The sequence below is a fragment of the Struthio camelus genome, chromosome 3, assembly GCF_040807025.1.
Source record: "Struthio camelus isolate bStrCam1 chromosome 3, bStrCam1.hap1, whole genome shotgun sequence".
Classification (NCBI taxonomy): Eukaryota; Metazoa; Chordata; class Aves; order Struthioniformes; family Struthionidae; genus Struthio; species Struthio camelus.
Genome location: NC_090944.1, coordinates 90,282,075 through 90,298,246, shown reverse-complemented (window position 1 = coordinate 90,298,246; position 16,172 = coordinate 90,282,075). Strand labels below are relative to the sequence as shown.

At 42.2% G+C, this 16,172-nt stretch overlaps 1 long non-coding RNA gene across 1 annotated transcript; it reads right to left on the bottom strand.

Moving 5' to 3' along the window:
* Positions 1 to 857: 857 nt before the first annotated feature.
* Positions 858 to 15,813, bottom strand: LOC138066794 (uncharacterized). Its single transcript, XR_011140294.1, has 3 exons — positions 15,148 to 15,813; positions 13,618 to 13,758; positions 858 to 1,143 (listed from the first exon to the last, which is right to left on the bottom strand). It is a non-coding gene; the product is annotated as an uncharacterized lncRNA (long non-coding RNA).
* Between the last annotated feature and the right edge of the window lie 359 nt (positions 15,814 to 16,172).

The window sequence follows — 16,172 nt, the reverse complement described above, 5'->3', positions numbered from 1 at the left end:
CAGATTCTGACCACTAATGGGTCTTTCATCATTGTGTACTTAATAATAACTTTATGGCTCAGTCTGGGACTAACTCCCTGTCCAGTATTCAAGGAACACAAAATAAGTAAAGGAAAAACAATCCCATAGCTGAGGATAAAAGAAAGTTTGTAGGTAGATGAAACATCTTCTATTAGCCCAATAGGTACATTGTTAGGAAAAAAATGAATAAAGTTTTGGACATGCAACCCCTTCTTCAGCTGTGAAATACAGAATAGAAACCTAAGCCTACTTAAGAACTGCATGCTCTCAAGAAAATTGATAACCATGACAGCTACAGCAGAACATCACCAAGACACTAAATTTTTGTATTTGAAATGGACTACACAAAATGAAGGCAACAGCCAAGTTAAACATGATATCTCTTTCCTAACCATCACAGAGGCAGTATCACTAGACGTACTGTTAAAAGCACACGACTAAAAGCCAATTCACATCTGTGGGACTACACTATTCTGTAACTATCTGTAACACTGGAGTATCACCTTTCTATCTGTTCCAGCAGAAAAAGCTCACACCAGTTACATTAGTCTGTGTAAATCACGTAAGACTTCAAAGAAAAGAACTGTGAAGTACAAAGGATTGTACAATGAATAACATTTGAAAGAACAGCAGAAGAGGCATGCACTGTTAAGCTCAAAAAATCCACAAGTATCAGACCTTCAGTTTTTCACCCCCAGTTAGACTTCTGGACAAAACTTTGGATGAAAACTGGAAGCAGAAATCATGGATGACGTAGCATATGAATGGACCTGAAGACTACTTTATTTATTGAGATCAGTAAACAGTGGGCCTCGCTGAAACAACAACATCTGAACCAGTGTAAGCGGGAAGGTGAAGACAGCATCCTTCTGGTCTAAAGAGTCCCTTCCAAGGTCAGCAAGGATATCAGGTTAACTGGAGGATGCCAAGCTCAGGCTTTTGCAAGGGCAGCAGCAAGCCTGCTTTTTCGACGCTGATGGGATGGAAGCGCAAACTCCCAAGTTTCCAGCCCTTGAGGCAGGCAACAAGTCTGAGGTGAGGCCCATCTTTTGTTTTGATTCCAGATTCCAGGAAGGAATGAGTTTCTAGCAGCTTTAGTTACAAGACAGGAAGCACAGTATCCTGCAACAAAAACCCAGCAATAAAAATAACAAAAATACAGCAGGCGGCAAATTGGAGTCAAGAGAAAACATAACAAGTTAGTAAGAGAACAACATGTAGGATATATATGTGTTTGTGTCTGCACAGTACCAGCACTTCACATACAGCTTAGCTATATGCCAGAACTTGGCTTACTGTTGATCATCATAATTTGAGCCATCAATGACAGGTATTCTCCGAGGACATTTAGTATCATTGTTCACTAGGCATGATGCCTAAATATCATTCCATCCCTTGAGGAATCATATGCCAGACTTAAGAGGTAAAGTACTTCAAATATTGGTAATTCTCTGCATACATCTTTGATTGATACAGCCTTTATCACAGCTAATGGCATCTCCTGGAGAGGCTTTGGGACCCGCTTGTGTTGAATAATGTTAGATAAGGGAGTCAGGATTCTCAGAGTACTCTTGTTAAATAAAAATCCAAAACATTAAGATTAAAGAAGAGCAGGAAAAGCACTGAAGAACCAGCACTACCAGTAAGGAAAGAGCGTCACAAGTACAGTTTGAGACTCTCCAAGCAACATTCAGGCTTTTATAACAATGCTGATAATGATCTTACATTTACAGGGCATCTTTCATCCTGAAGGATTCATTTACGGGCTGTATGCATACCATGGAAATAACTGTCTTCCCTCCTCTCAAGTTACACAGTGAAATGCTGTTTACACCTCTGGACAAAAACGTTGTACTACGCAAGTTGCTATATCACAACCAAAATGGATTAGGACGGTCAGTGTCAAGTGCTACAACAGTCAGATAAGAAACACAGTATGAAACTTGGGAGAAACAGAGCATAAATAATCAGTCATGGCCTGGTCAGGATACTGGGATTCAAAACAGAAACTTTCAAAATGTGTCAATTCACCGAAATTTTGCTTTTGAATCTCCACTGGACCTTTTTGCCCTGCCATAGATTCTCTTAAAGTGTACTTATAAGGGCTCCTCCCAAAATCATGAGCAACCAGCCAGCTAAACCTCAAACAGCTCTTTCTGAAACTTGAAGTTCACATGTTAGACACAATATATAGAAAATACTGACTTTTAACTTCACCAAATGTAAAATAAGAAGCCTAACCAAATAACAGACAGCTATTTTCAAGGCAGGATATTCCTCACCAAGTCAAACTATCCTCTTTAATGCAACTCGTTTCAGGCTTCACTCTGTCATCCTTACTCACATAACTTTTCCCTGTAGAAACGGAAGAGAACCGGACTGCTCATGGAGATAACAGGAGCATACTCAGACTCCCACAGCACAAGTTCAGTAATATGAAAACAGTGTTGAATGTAACACTTCTTAAGGCTGAAGCAAATTCACACGTGTCAGGGTGCCGCAAGGCTGGCAGCTTCCCAGGGCTGGTATCAGGCCGGGCCTGGCTGCCAGGGCCTGTCCTCCCACCTGGAGGGAGCAGGACCCCGGGGCAGCCCCAGCACCATCCCCCTCCCCCCAGAGGGGGGCATCAAGTATTGCTGCGAGGCTGCAGCTGGCACCAGTGCAGCACTGAGGGGCAGGCACTGATGGCCTGGGCTGGGGAAGCCCCAGGAAGGTGGACAGGGACAGCGAAGGCTAGTGGTGCCTGCAGGGCCCTGACAGAACCAGTTTCATTGGCTGACTCCAAGGTCAGCTCAGCTGCTGGTAAGAGCTGTTGTGAAGAAAGCTAGAAGCGAAGGCCTGCCCCTCCTCTCCCTTAGGAGCTGCTTGTAAGCTGAGGGCTCAGCACCGGCCCTTGCCTGTGCTGCACTGCAGCTGGATTCATGCCCTGTCTCTTTATCTCCGCACTTCTGAGACGGATGCACTGTCTCACCTTCCTGGCTTGACCTCAGGCCCAGCTCTGGACTTGCCAGAGGATCACTGGACTGCGTCTGACCCTGATCACTGCATCTGGCCCTGGACTTGCCACTCTGCATCCCAGCTCCTTGCTGGTGAGGTACCTGCTCCTTCTCCCCTTCTGGTGCAGCCAGCCCTCACTGCATGTCAACAGAATGAGGAGGAGGCAAAAAGCCCAAACCCTGCCCTACCTCCTTTAATTCAATTGCCAAGAGGGGAAAACGTTCCACGTTCATTCAACAAGAGGGAAGCAAAACCATAACAAGCCTTTTTTTTGGCCTTGGCCCCAAGCAAACTAGCAGCCGTATCCTTCCAACCAACTTACCTACCTGTAAAAGCTTCAGGTGATGCTCTCTCAGGCTAGGTCTTCAGGACAAGAAGCACAGAAAGAAGAGATCTTGCTATTCTTTCAGCAAAACAACAGCCTACAGCATAACCCAGGCAAATAATCTGACAGTTCTCATTTTCAGTTAAGAGCACAGGTCAGAAGGCTTCTGACTGACCAAAAAGAGAACATCTTGCTAATCCTTAACTGGTTTTTTTCCTCCACTTACTCCCCTCACCAAAGTATTTTTCTCCTTTCATGGCTTTCCTAACTAAAAGGAAATTGGTCAGCTCATCTGCCATTGGCCTAACAAGTCACAACTGTCAGCTCTTCTTTTGACACCTGGCTGCTCAGGTGATCTTAAACATTACTTTCCAGAATGTACTTTCCAATAATTGCATTTAATTCCGGTTTTTCCCTTAAGGAATAGGACTAATGCTAAACGGGGAAAAGTTTCATAGCACAAAAATAAGTATTTCAAATGAAATTGGAAGGAAGTAGCCTTCCACCACTCCTAGGAAAAGGCCACTGTATTTGTACTTTTGTGGACTCATTATGACAACTAACAGTAGCAAGGCTGAATACAAACCTAAGTGTTTGCCAGAGGAGGGACAATCTCTGATACAAGAACATAAGGTAGGGATCCATCCTCTATTACATTTTAAATGATAAATGTATTCCCTTGGTATGACATTTCTACCCATTTGATGTTAATCCAGTTCCTTCAGAAGATTTATCACTCATGAAGGATTTTTACTTGAAAAACACCTAAACTACAAATGGATCCAAATATCAGTCATGTAGAAAAAGCACGTATTATGAACAAGTAAATGACAGCTTTTCTTCTGGGAAGAAAACAAATCTTCAATTCCTGGCAAGGAGGCAAACCACTATTCCTAGCAACTAAGACTTCAGAACAATAATCTAAACTGATGAATCAGAATTTGTAATGACAGAAACAGAATTATACACAGCCCTCTACAAGGGTTTATAGGAGAAATTTAACATAACTACATTACCAGTAACATGACAAATGCATCTAAGCTATAAAACACGTGATAAAAACAGTAACTAAAGCAAATGGTAACCATGAAAATGGTTTTATCATTTAAAAAGTAAGTTTCATCCATCTGATTGCTCAGGTTACTTCTTTCCCAGTGATATTGAGCTAAACTGGCTACTCAGCAATTTCAGTACCATTAACTGCTAATGCCAAAAGAGGCTTTTGTTTTTCACATCAGTCAAGAAATGATCGACAGTTGTGCCAGAGTTTATATAGATTTTAGCACTAGAGAAACTTTTCGTTTACTCTCTGTGACTTTGCTCAGTGTGGCTTGGCGAAACCACAGGTGGCACTAAGAGGAATTTTTTTCGCAGGCAGAATTTTGTTCCTTTGTTCTTTTCTTGGTAGAAAAGAAATAATACTAATGTAACTACCAGTGATTGAATCTTCTTGGGAAAATACGTTGTTATTATAACAAGAGCAGGGGTACAGGATCTCTCTTAAACTGATAACTAGGGTGAGGGGAAAGACACAAGAGAAACAAACAGGTGTTTCTTTGGTATTGACAAAATGTAAGCATGTGTAGCAGCAGATATGTGATGTTCCGGAGTTTCTTTAATTAAATAGACAAGGACATAACAAGGCTCACTGGCTGAGAACTGAAGCTAGAAAAATTTGAACAGGAAGGAAAATGCAAATTTTAAATGAAGGTAATTATCTACTAGAAATATTTTATTAAAATGTATTGGTAGATTCTCCAGCAAGTAGTCTTGATAGCTTTCTAAAAAAGCACCTCCTCAAAACAACAACAAGGTATTAGGCTTCACACAAATTAAGTGGGTGATACTTTATGGCTTGTATTATACCATAGATATGAGTAGATGGGCATAATGATCTCTTCTGACCCTGAGTGAGCAAAACTTTAACCCAACGTGAATATACAAAGAAAAAGAAAACAATCTATGGATCCTTTTGCCAGCTTCATTTATGCTGATTAGTGTATTATTGTATAATGAAATCCAATTTAAATCACTTCAAGGTATCAGAGGTTAGAGAAAGGCTGGAGAAACCTGAAACTTCCTGTTTTCTGGGAATTAGATTTTGTAGTTAGGCTATCCCTCTGTTTCTTATGACTTAATAACTTTTGAAACTAATAATCAACTTAAAAAACATTTTGTGGGAGAGCAAGTGCCTGAGGAACTAAGTTCTTGAAGCCAAGAGGTGATGTGTATAACTTGCCTTTCTTCATCGCCAACAAAAATCAACCTATTGCTGTACCCATGTCTGGAGACTCACTACAGGAACGTGGTGTATTTGTTCCAGGCAGGAAGCCAAAGCCATGCTTCACAAATCTACTGGATTTCGGTGGAGCACGTGGAAATAGATGATTGAAATAGCAAAGTCTATTCGGGTTTCCAAAAGGCTATGACACGGTCTCTCACCTAACGCTCTTAAAGAACCAAACTACCATGGGATAATCTTGCTGTGGAAAAATAATTACTTGAAAGACAAGAAAATGTACGGGTAAGTGGCCAGTTTTCACAGTGATGCAGTTCACCAGTGGATGTCTACATGGATCTATGCTAGGCCTTATTTTATTCAACTTAATCACAAATGATATAGAAAAGACTGTGGAGAGTGAAGTGACAAAGGCTGCTGGTGACGCTATATTATTCAGGGTAGAAGAAAGAGAAGCTGAATGAGAAGAGTTACAGACGGACTTCATGATACAGAGTGACTAGCAATAAAATGACAGAATAAATTCATTCAAGTGATGGACGTAGGGGAAAAGAACCCTATTCTTTGTAGATATGCAGAGTCATACCCTTGCAACTAAACCTGAATGACAGGCAATAAAGAACTGTACTAGCTACAGAACCAGCCAGTGGGGCACGACATTGGATCCTTTTGCCACTTACTTCATGAAAGATTGAAGTCATTTCACCCAGCAAGATGCACACTGTATCCCCCCACCCTCAAACGCATCGTGAGGGCAGCGGAGAAGCTTGTCTGCTAACTACATCTGTTAAACTGTGTGATTAAAGGCTCGTCTCCGCAAGCCCAAAGGAGCGCAGAGGTACACTGGCAAGTGGGGGAACCCCACTAATCTAATCTGAGAACTGGAGCCTCCTGTCCCAGCTCCTCAACAGCTGTCACAAAAGGGCTATTCGCCCCAGTTTTGGGGTGTGAAACCAATCAAGATGAGTCAACAGAAAGCATCTTACAGACTGGGGCAGGGGGAGGGTTAATGCCTATGGGAGTGTGGGACTCATTATGGGATGCAGGGGAAGGGCATGCTGAGAATGGGAAAATGGAGGGAAAAGGGGATAGAAGGGGCTGGTTGTATGTAAACAGATCAGAAAGCTTATGTGGCCATGGCCTGTGTCTGTTCAGCAGTCTGTCCTGTCTTTTTTAGAAAACTCCATTTCTAACTATTTTTCTAGGTGAGGGGCTCTGTTCTGTGTTCATGTGTGCGTATGGAGGTCTAAGTGCCAGCAACTGTAGTCAGGTCACAAGGACCCATGTGTCTGGGTCCCAGCAACTGGAGAGACTGGAGCATATGGAGATCTAAGTGCCAGCAACTGAAGTGGAGATCACAGGTCATAGGGGCTTGGGTGGCTGAGGTGCCAGCAACTGAAGCCACTGGAGTCTGTGCATATTGCGTGGGTGCATATGTCAGTGTGTGATCACTAGTGAGTATCAAGCTGATTAATAGGCAAGTAGCGTAAGAGGCGTGGGAGCCAGGTATCAGAGCGGCCACAAGTCTAGGCCAGATACTGGAAAGACCAGAAGGCCTAGGAGTTGGCTACTAGAGGGGCTGGGAGGTCCAAGCTCTGGGAGAGACCTCGGGGTCTGGGGGTCAACGGAGAGACCCATTTGTATGCGTGCATCTATGCATGAGGCAACTGGAAGCCAGCGGATCCAGGGGCCAGCTACTGGGCAGACCTGAGTGTTTAAGGTCAGATACTGGATTAATCCACCGTGTGTGTGCTTGTGCTTGTACATGTGTGTGCAGTGGGATCTGAGTACTAGCAACCAGAGTGGGGCTGTGGGCTTCAGGGGGCTTGTATGTGCAGATGCCTGCAGCTGGGGAGACTGGGGGATCCAGGGGCCATTTCTGGATAGAATGAGTGTCTAAGGCCAACTACTGGATAGATCCATATTGTATATATACAACCAGCTTTCATCCCGATCAGCAAGAGGGGGGAACAGGATGAGGCCGTTGGTGCTTGTTTATGTTGTGGGAGCGCTGTGTTTTCTGTCTGTGCTGATCTGTGTGGTTGACTTGTGTATGTATAAGTATACACATCTGTATATATACGTGTACGTATATATATATACACATGCTTTGTGTATGTATATATGTACTCTGTGTGTGTATGCACGTGCATGCCTATTGGGAATACGTGTTCAGTCTCACTACTGCCTGGATGTGGGAACATGGTGCTGCAGCAGCCTTGCCTCGGTCAGGCTACCACATTCGGCAACTCCTAACAGTATCTACCTTATCACTCCGTGTTTGCCCTCTTATGTGTGGATGTCAGAGACATGACGGCACACCTAAACATCTGTACACCTCTCCACCAGTATACTGCAGGGCTTACTGCTGCATCCTTTATGAATAAAAGCTATTAATCAAAAAAGGAGCATCTCAAAAAAATAAATGTGAAAATTCAATTCTTCTAAAATTTATATGTATCTACAGCTTGTCTGACTGGCTTTGCTTTTCTTTGTGATCTCTTACTTATTCACTCTCATTAACTTTGGGGTTTTTTACTGCATTTGAGGAGATCAGGGCCCAGTGGGAGATACTTTGCTTCACCTTCCTTTTTTTTTTTTTTTTTTTTTGTGTATATGCTTTGTCCTATGGTTTCTTTGATTGAACTGTCTTACTGGAATTACTGCTTGATGCACTTGTTCCAGGATAGCAGCATGTATCAACCATTCTGCCAAATGTCACTCCAAGTAGCAAAACGTATGTTCCTGCCTATGTAAACTAGGTATGATTAATTGATAGTATCATTTCAATTGATGCGTGATGCAGCAAATAGAGCCTTTTATTGCATCTTGGTCACATATGCAATCACTCCCTTTCAATCTCAGATTGATTGTAAATTATAAAATCTAAGTAACTTGCGGTACACAAGCTGAAAAACAAAAAAGGTTTTTTAAAAAAGCATTGTATAGCCATGAAGAGTTGAACTCCATCTATTGTAATGAGTTCCTCAAAGGCCTGTTTTTTTTATAGATTGCATTATTTCGCAACATTAGGGCAGCTCTTTTGGATTATTTATGCTGATGCAGTTGACTAACTAGCCTCCCTTCCGCTTTAAACAATATGAGAGCTAGAACTTGGATTTTCAGTTTGGAGCTTCCATTACAGCATTTTGAACTGTGCTTACACTGCACAAGTAGGCAAAGTGTTTCCTTCTACAGAGGAATTATGTTTTGCATTATATTGAACAAATAGACTTTTATGAGAGCTGATCATTTACATGCTAGTGGTGCTTACTACATGAGGAATGTTACTGAAGCACTCGAGAAACTTGGAAGGCAAGCAAATGGAATAACACGAACAAGTGCTTGTATATATACAGCCAAAATGCTCTAATATAATGAACTGAATCAGGGTTAATGTATGTTGGAATGAAAACCAGCAATCACAAGAATGACGTTTGCTTGGCAAAAACCCTCCGTATCTTAAGAAACAGCAACTGAAAAGTCCAGGAATACAATCTAATTTGTGCTCTGTTTCTATAAGCTTTGTTCTTACAGATTATTCCATTGACATCTACCACTCAGCAGAATTCAGCTGAAATTTGAATTTTGCAGGCAAGTATCTAAATCAAAAAAAACAGATTAGCATTGGAAATTTATTTTTATAACCACATAACACACCAAGATGCATTCTTCTTCTTGCTATCTCCCCTAAACATATAAGAATCACATGCAAAACGGCATGCATTTCCAAGAAGACTGTTTTCTTTTCGAAGAAGTGGGAGGTGGGAGATCACTGAAAAGAGCAAACAAGCAAGCTGTTTAACAGAGAATGAAATCTGGCATCCCATGGCTTTACTCTACAGGTTGAACTCTGTCGCTTCTCTCTTGTTTAATAAGGGTTCTGTTTATGCTGCTTATTTCCCCTCAAGTTAGACCATTAATAGGGTCTTTCTCTTCTATCCTGACATGCATGTTTAAAAAAAAAGTATAGTAACTTACTAGATTTGTGACCCTGTCCTCTCTGCCAAATTGGCTACAATCGCTCAGGAGGTCAAAAATCATTAGAGGTGGAGTGAAATACAGACAGAAACATACACACAGCATGATCATATGGGTTTTGTTTCCCTAGGACCAGGCTAAAATCCACGGAAAAGTATGCTCAGCTTTAATCAAAAAGCAAGAACTACAGCTCTGTGACAAAGGGTAATAGACAACCTAAAAAGCTTTAGGGCCACCAACTGGCCTTATGGGCCACGGGTAGCCTCAGCTGGGGCCTTTCCCACACCCCTGCCGTGGGCCCAGGAGCCCCATTTCAGCTCACCCCTGGATTGTCAGTCCCTGCCTGAGCTATGCTGCGGGGCTAGCTGCTCCTAGTCCCGTCTCTGGCCCTGGCCCCCTGGATGGGCCTCTGACCTGTGCTGTAGCTTTGTCTCCAGCCCTATCTTCTGAATAGACCTGTTGGAGATAAGCTCTAGCTTTGTTGCCAGTCCCGTCCCTGGTCCTGCCTCCTGCTGCTCCTAACTGGACTCCCGAGATGGACCATGGACCTCATTCATTCCCTAACCTTGTCTGGGACTCTCCATGGACCTGCTGTTACCAGCATCCAGTGCTGCCCTCGGTGTTCAGATATGGTAGGAAGGTGGCACGGTGGATGAGGGCACTGTCTTGGCCATGGTCACCCTCAGCTTCTGGTTCATCCTCTCTCATAGAGCAGCTGCTCCTGCTGTTCCCTGACAAAAAGCTTTCTATAAGAGGACTGCTAGAGCTGAGAAATGTTTGTATTGGACTGTCAGTGATTAGGAAATTAGGATACTAAACTATTAAGACATATTTTAATCACATACTAACTCATCTGCTAGGACATACATACCTTTTCTCAGGAAGAAATAAATAATAACATTGTGTACATGTTATTTTTCAGTCTGAAGAGCAATGCAGGAAAATTAGGTTCTGTTTCCACAAACAGCAGATGCACAAGACCTCCTGCCCAAGAAACTTCTTAGTACATCTCTAGCGAACGCAGAGGACAAGCAAACTATGTAAGGGGATGATTTACCATAGACTTGTTTATCCCTGAGAGATCTTTGTGTTTTCACTTGCAAGGTAAGGCCTAAATTTGATACTGATCCAATCTAGAACCGTTGCTGTGCTGTTGATGCTTTATTAGCAAATTAGCTACCTTGTGTCAGCTCCTTGCTCCTTTTCTCCTCTCGCACTCTGACTCTTTGGAGCAATACTGTACTGCTGCCATAGTAGAGGAATTCCTCTCAATGTCACCACTAACACGGAAAACACTGTGCTGACTTTAACTCAATGGATCCCTATTCCAAGTTACAGGAGGACACTATACCTTAAAATAGAGATATATTTTGGTAGCAGGTGAAGGAAACATCTTTTAATGGTATTCATTTTGTCCCACTCGTGAGGAGAACTATGTCATTTAAGTTTTAATTCTGTAATGAGACATACAGATGAACCCTGTAGCCTTGCGGCAAGCTCCAACAAAATCAATGGGCCACAGAAGTTCCTAGAAGTATATATGTTTATACTCCTGACCAGTTCCGTATTATCACCTTCACCACCTGTTTTTCTCCTCAGAAATCCTGTTCAGTTGCTAATCTAAGGGGTACAGCAGTAGACACGTGCCTGTTCAGTACTATCAGATAGCTGAACTGTTTTTATTGCTTTCCTCCTGATTGTCTTGCCTGACAGTATACATTTATCAGAAGGGCTTAAGTCTTCATAGCGGGAACAATTATTCCTCTAGGGGTGTATTATCTTTTGTGGGTGTGTGTGTAGCGACAGGGTACATAACCATATGGGTTGACAGAGAAACGTTTCTGGTAGATGACATGCTATGCTGGTACAGACACAGGACTAAGTTCTTTGAGAACTGATCTCTGTTTATAAAAGCAAATCCAATTTCAAAAATATTCTCTTACTTCCATATAGAAGTGTTTATAGTAATTGATATCATTTATTTTTTCTGTCTCTGCTTTCAGGAAGTTCTTTCAGGAATTTCTTCTGTTCTGGGGAACACAAAAAACGCTGGAGCATAAAGGATTTCTGCCTCATGAACCACAAGGAAAAGATCTACAGATGACTATTATACAAATCACTGATACTGAGAGTACTGCATTTTTCATCTAGAGGAGACCCTGCTTGTATCTAATGGCTAATCTCCCTGGGAAGTTTAAGATAAAGATTGACAGGCCGTAGACACTGAGTGCTTACTCTCAGACACCTGCTGACTCAATGCTTACCCCATGACTCCATGGGAAAACGGTCAGCCAGAAGGATAGTATCGCAGATATTATTAGACGCCTAGTGACATATAGCTAGATCCACTATTTGTGGATTTGCAAGTGAGAACAATGACAAAATAAAGTATACCTGGAATTCTCTAAAATTAAACCTCTTAAGAAGGAAAGTGTACTTCTCTATCCTGACACAAGCTCAGTGCTGCCTGACACAAGCTCAGTGCTGTAGGAACTCAAAATATCACGGATAAAAAAGACAAGTTCAGTTGGGAGAGAAAAGAAAGGCTTTCAACCCAACCTTTCTCTCTTCCATGACAAAGGAAACATGATACTTGAAAAACTAAGGAGCAGGACTGTAACAACATGCTGAGCCTTCCTTGCAGTAGAGTGCTGCAATGTAAATTACGGTCCAACTGAGGGTGCAGGTCAGAGATAGTAGATTACTCCCTCATCCTTTCCAGCTCCTCCTCCAGGGAATACCATAAATATCAAAAATGACCTCTTTTCTTAGCCACTGGTCTGGAAATTTGCAGTTAATTAATTCTTCCCCATTCAACATAAAGGTTTAGGGCTCTAAGTTTTTTTTTTTTTTTAGTGAATATCCAGCAATAAATGGAAGCTTCCCCGTGCTTAGCAAACAGTTTATAACAATGATTGGCAGCTCTTTTCAAGGTTGCTGCAGGTCACTCAGAACTGAGGTTCACAACTTACCACTGGTACTGGAGGGACCTTTTCCAGGCACCAGACTTTAGTAAATGCTTCTTTCATGGCCTTGCCCAACCACGCAGTTAATTCAACACAAGTTGAATTTAACTGACCCTCACCTAAGTGGAGAGACTGGCCCAGACCAAAAACAGAGTCTAGGTAACTGGACATAAAAATATTTCAAGCTAGCAACCTCTTCACCTTTTAGGAATAAATGACTACTGATTAAGCTACCCATATCACAAAAGGAAGAGCCAGGTTTTTCTCTCCTCATCCTAAAAGGAGTAAAACCCACATCGCCCATTTTCTTTTAGAGTTACTTACACTGCTGCAGGATGTGTTTTTTCTGCTGTTCCAGCCCATCTCTAGCCAAGAATGCAAAAATCCCATGATCAGGAGAGCAAGCAGGCTGAATAGTGGTTACAGCGTGTAGCTACATGGAAGACGACTTGGATTATGGCTCGTGCTTCTTGAACTACCTATGAGTCCTATGCAGTCATTGGATTATAGAATAAATACATCAGAAATAATCTTTAGAGGAAAGGGAGCAAATTTAAATTTTTGAGGAAGGTACATAGAACTTCAAATTGATTTAGCAAATGTAAGGTTCCTTCAACAGCTAAACTTTGCAAAAGCAAAACTGGCATAACTGCTTCCTTTTTTTGGCACTTTTGCCTGACTTTGAGCTAAACAGAGCACCCAGATAGAGAGAACATGTTATGGTACTAATTACAATGGAAATCTAGGTGGAATGCTAACTTAATTTATGCCCTGCTGTTGCAACCGCTTTATTCACACGTTTGCTTGCAAGACCAAGGTCTTAGCCACACAGTGAAATAACTGTCAAGAGTACTTGAAGACAGGACGAAATGGTTCTGAGAGTATGGTTCAACAAATCAGGGGTTCTGTCAAACAGTAGTGATAGCCTTAAAACTCCCCACAGGCAATTCTGAAAATGAAAAGTTGATTTATAAAACCTAGTAAAACTGTATGTTGAATAAAACAACATTGTCTGGGTCTCTTTATGTGGCCTGCCTGGGCGACCAGCCAACAGTCTGAAATAGTTTAATATTATACAAAAAAAATACCTGCAAAATCAATAAGTTCTGCGCAGGAAGTTCAGGGCAAGGGTGAGGTAGCCAGTTACAAAGTGTTGTTCTTGTGTTAATAGTCTAGTAAATATGCAGTTCTTTTCTGTAGTTCTTAGATTAATGATGCCTGACAAGCACCTGCAAGGATAAGTTAACATCACAATAATTTTATTGCTCCTGCAAAAAACAAAATACTTGATAATAAACTATGAAAATCCACTTCTCATTTTTGGAAGATATGGGAAGCTGTCTTCATTCCCCCTTTTCCCCCCTAACCCTCAGGATGCATGTCAGAGGTTTTTTTAAAGTAAGTATTTGAGCATTAAACATATTCAACACTACTCATGTGGAATGAGGAACGTAGGTCATTATGTTTAAGAGAAGGATAAATTACCTAAATGTGCTCATTAGTGCAAGTAATAGAACAGGCAATCAAGACTTCCAAGTTACGCTCTTCCCTCTGAAATGGACTTTGGCCAGATCCAATAAAGTAGTTAGGCCAAATAAAGATACAAATGTTCTAAACCGTAATCCAAAGAATCCCTGCTCTGCTTGTAAATAACACCTAAATTTTGCTTCTGACCATGCCCTAAACTTTACATATAACAAAAGTGTTATTGATCATGCCTAATCTATCCAGTGACTATACAATCCTGTTACGGGGGCAGAAACTAGATCTTCCCTCTCCTGTATTAGCATCCTAATCATGCTCTGCCTGGCGCAATCAGCTTCAGTCTGTGGCTGTACCATGTCTTAGTCTTAACAGGAAAAGCCTGTGGATTTGGTTACCAGTGTACTCTCCTGGCAGACGGACACTGTGGAGTTCAGCTCCCTCAATTCAAGGCTGCATGATTCCAACTGATTAAATGGTAGCCTACGACATAAGAAGCGCTTCACCTGTAATTATAGTGCAGTTGTAAAAGGTTTCAGTTCATAAAGCCCAGCTGAAACCACCCTGAGAGCAGTACACCAGACCTAGAGGTGAGGGTTTTTTTCTAAGCATCCTCCTCACGTATTTCCTACTGGCAAGCTCTACCGGTTCTGCTCTTCTCTGCAAGACACCTTTCTTGCCCTCCATGCTGTCCTGGGACCCGAGGCATCAGGTTTGGGTTCTGCACGCCACTTGAGGGACCAAACGCCTAATTTTTAGCCGTATCTCTTACCACCTCTTTGTTGCAGTTTCTCCTTCTGAAAGCAGAGGTGATAATTCTTATCCAACAGAAGTGCTGACCATTGCGTAACTGGAGCCTAAAAGAGACTTTTGCTTTCCTCAGCAACAAGAAGTGCAGTAGTACAGAGTGCTCTTATTATGCAGTGAAAGAGCGGATTGCATCCCTCGCTCTTTCAGATGACCTAATGTTCTATGAAGCCCCTATGCCTAGCTGACCTCAAAGAAAATATTATACTTTTAAAGATGCAGAAACACTAAAGGGCTGTTCATCCTGTTAAAATTACAAAACAAAATAAGGAAGAGTGGCCATGCATGAAGTACACATCAAAAATATTTTTTCTGATTTTTCGAAATACCTGTCTGCTGTGATGTACTCTCTTCTTGCTGATCTACGCATTTCTTGGGGCTGAAAGAGAATACTACCATTACATTTGTGAAAATGATGAATAACCTTTATATCCTGCAGAACACATTGAAAATAAAGGCAAGCCAGAAAGATGCACTGAACTTGAAGAGAAGCCTTTAGTGAAAGCAAGCAACACGCACAGGATGGATCCTTTTCATAGTTCAATATTCTGGATAATTATTCCGGTCCTTATGAAAAAGGAAGGATGGGTATACCTTGGTGGCATGAAACAACCTCACCCAGAGTTCTGCCAACACATCTCAGCCCTCAATACAAAAACCCTTTTTCCTGTGCTCTTACGAATCTCCGTCCCCTGAGCCTATGCAAATAACGAGGCCAAACGCACACGGTGTTTTGGGATGAGGACGGATGTCTGTCAGAGCCTTCCTTAAACTTGCCAAACGTTTTCATCTGTGACCCAATTCACTCAGCTTTGTAAGAACCCAGTATATTAACTCTCTAGTTACCCTTCGTTTGTTATCTGCATCGAGAAATCAGACAATTCAGCTGTCTTTTAATCAACTCGTTTGCTGCATCCTAGATCGTGTTGTTTACTGCAACGGATAAAAGCTCTAGGGAGAGCTTTTGCTAACATATTCAGCAATGAAATAGGTCATGCTGAATAGAAAAAGCAAATGTAGGAATTAATTTCCCCCCCCCCCTTTTTTCCCTCTCCCCTAATCCTAAACCTGAAATAACGGTCGTCTTTGGGGAAGATGACTTAGCGCGGGGTCGAGGTGCCTGCGTCCCAGCCGGGGGGACCCGGCCCGCTGGGCCGCCCCACACGCTCAGGCCCGGCCAGGCAGTCACGTCTGTCGGGGACAGGCTGCCCTACCCCAGATTTTTTGGGTGTTTTCCCACCGAAAAGATGGGCTCTGGGCTTCCTGGCCTTTCTCAGCAGCTATACGGGCGTGAAACGGGCACCGTTTGGTTCGTTTCGTTCCGTGTTTTCTTAGCAAACCGTCCTCCTCGTGC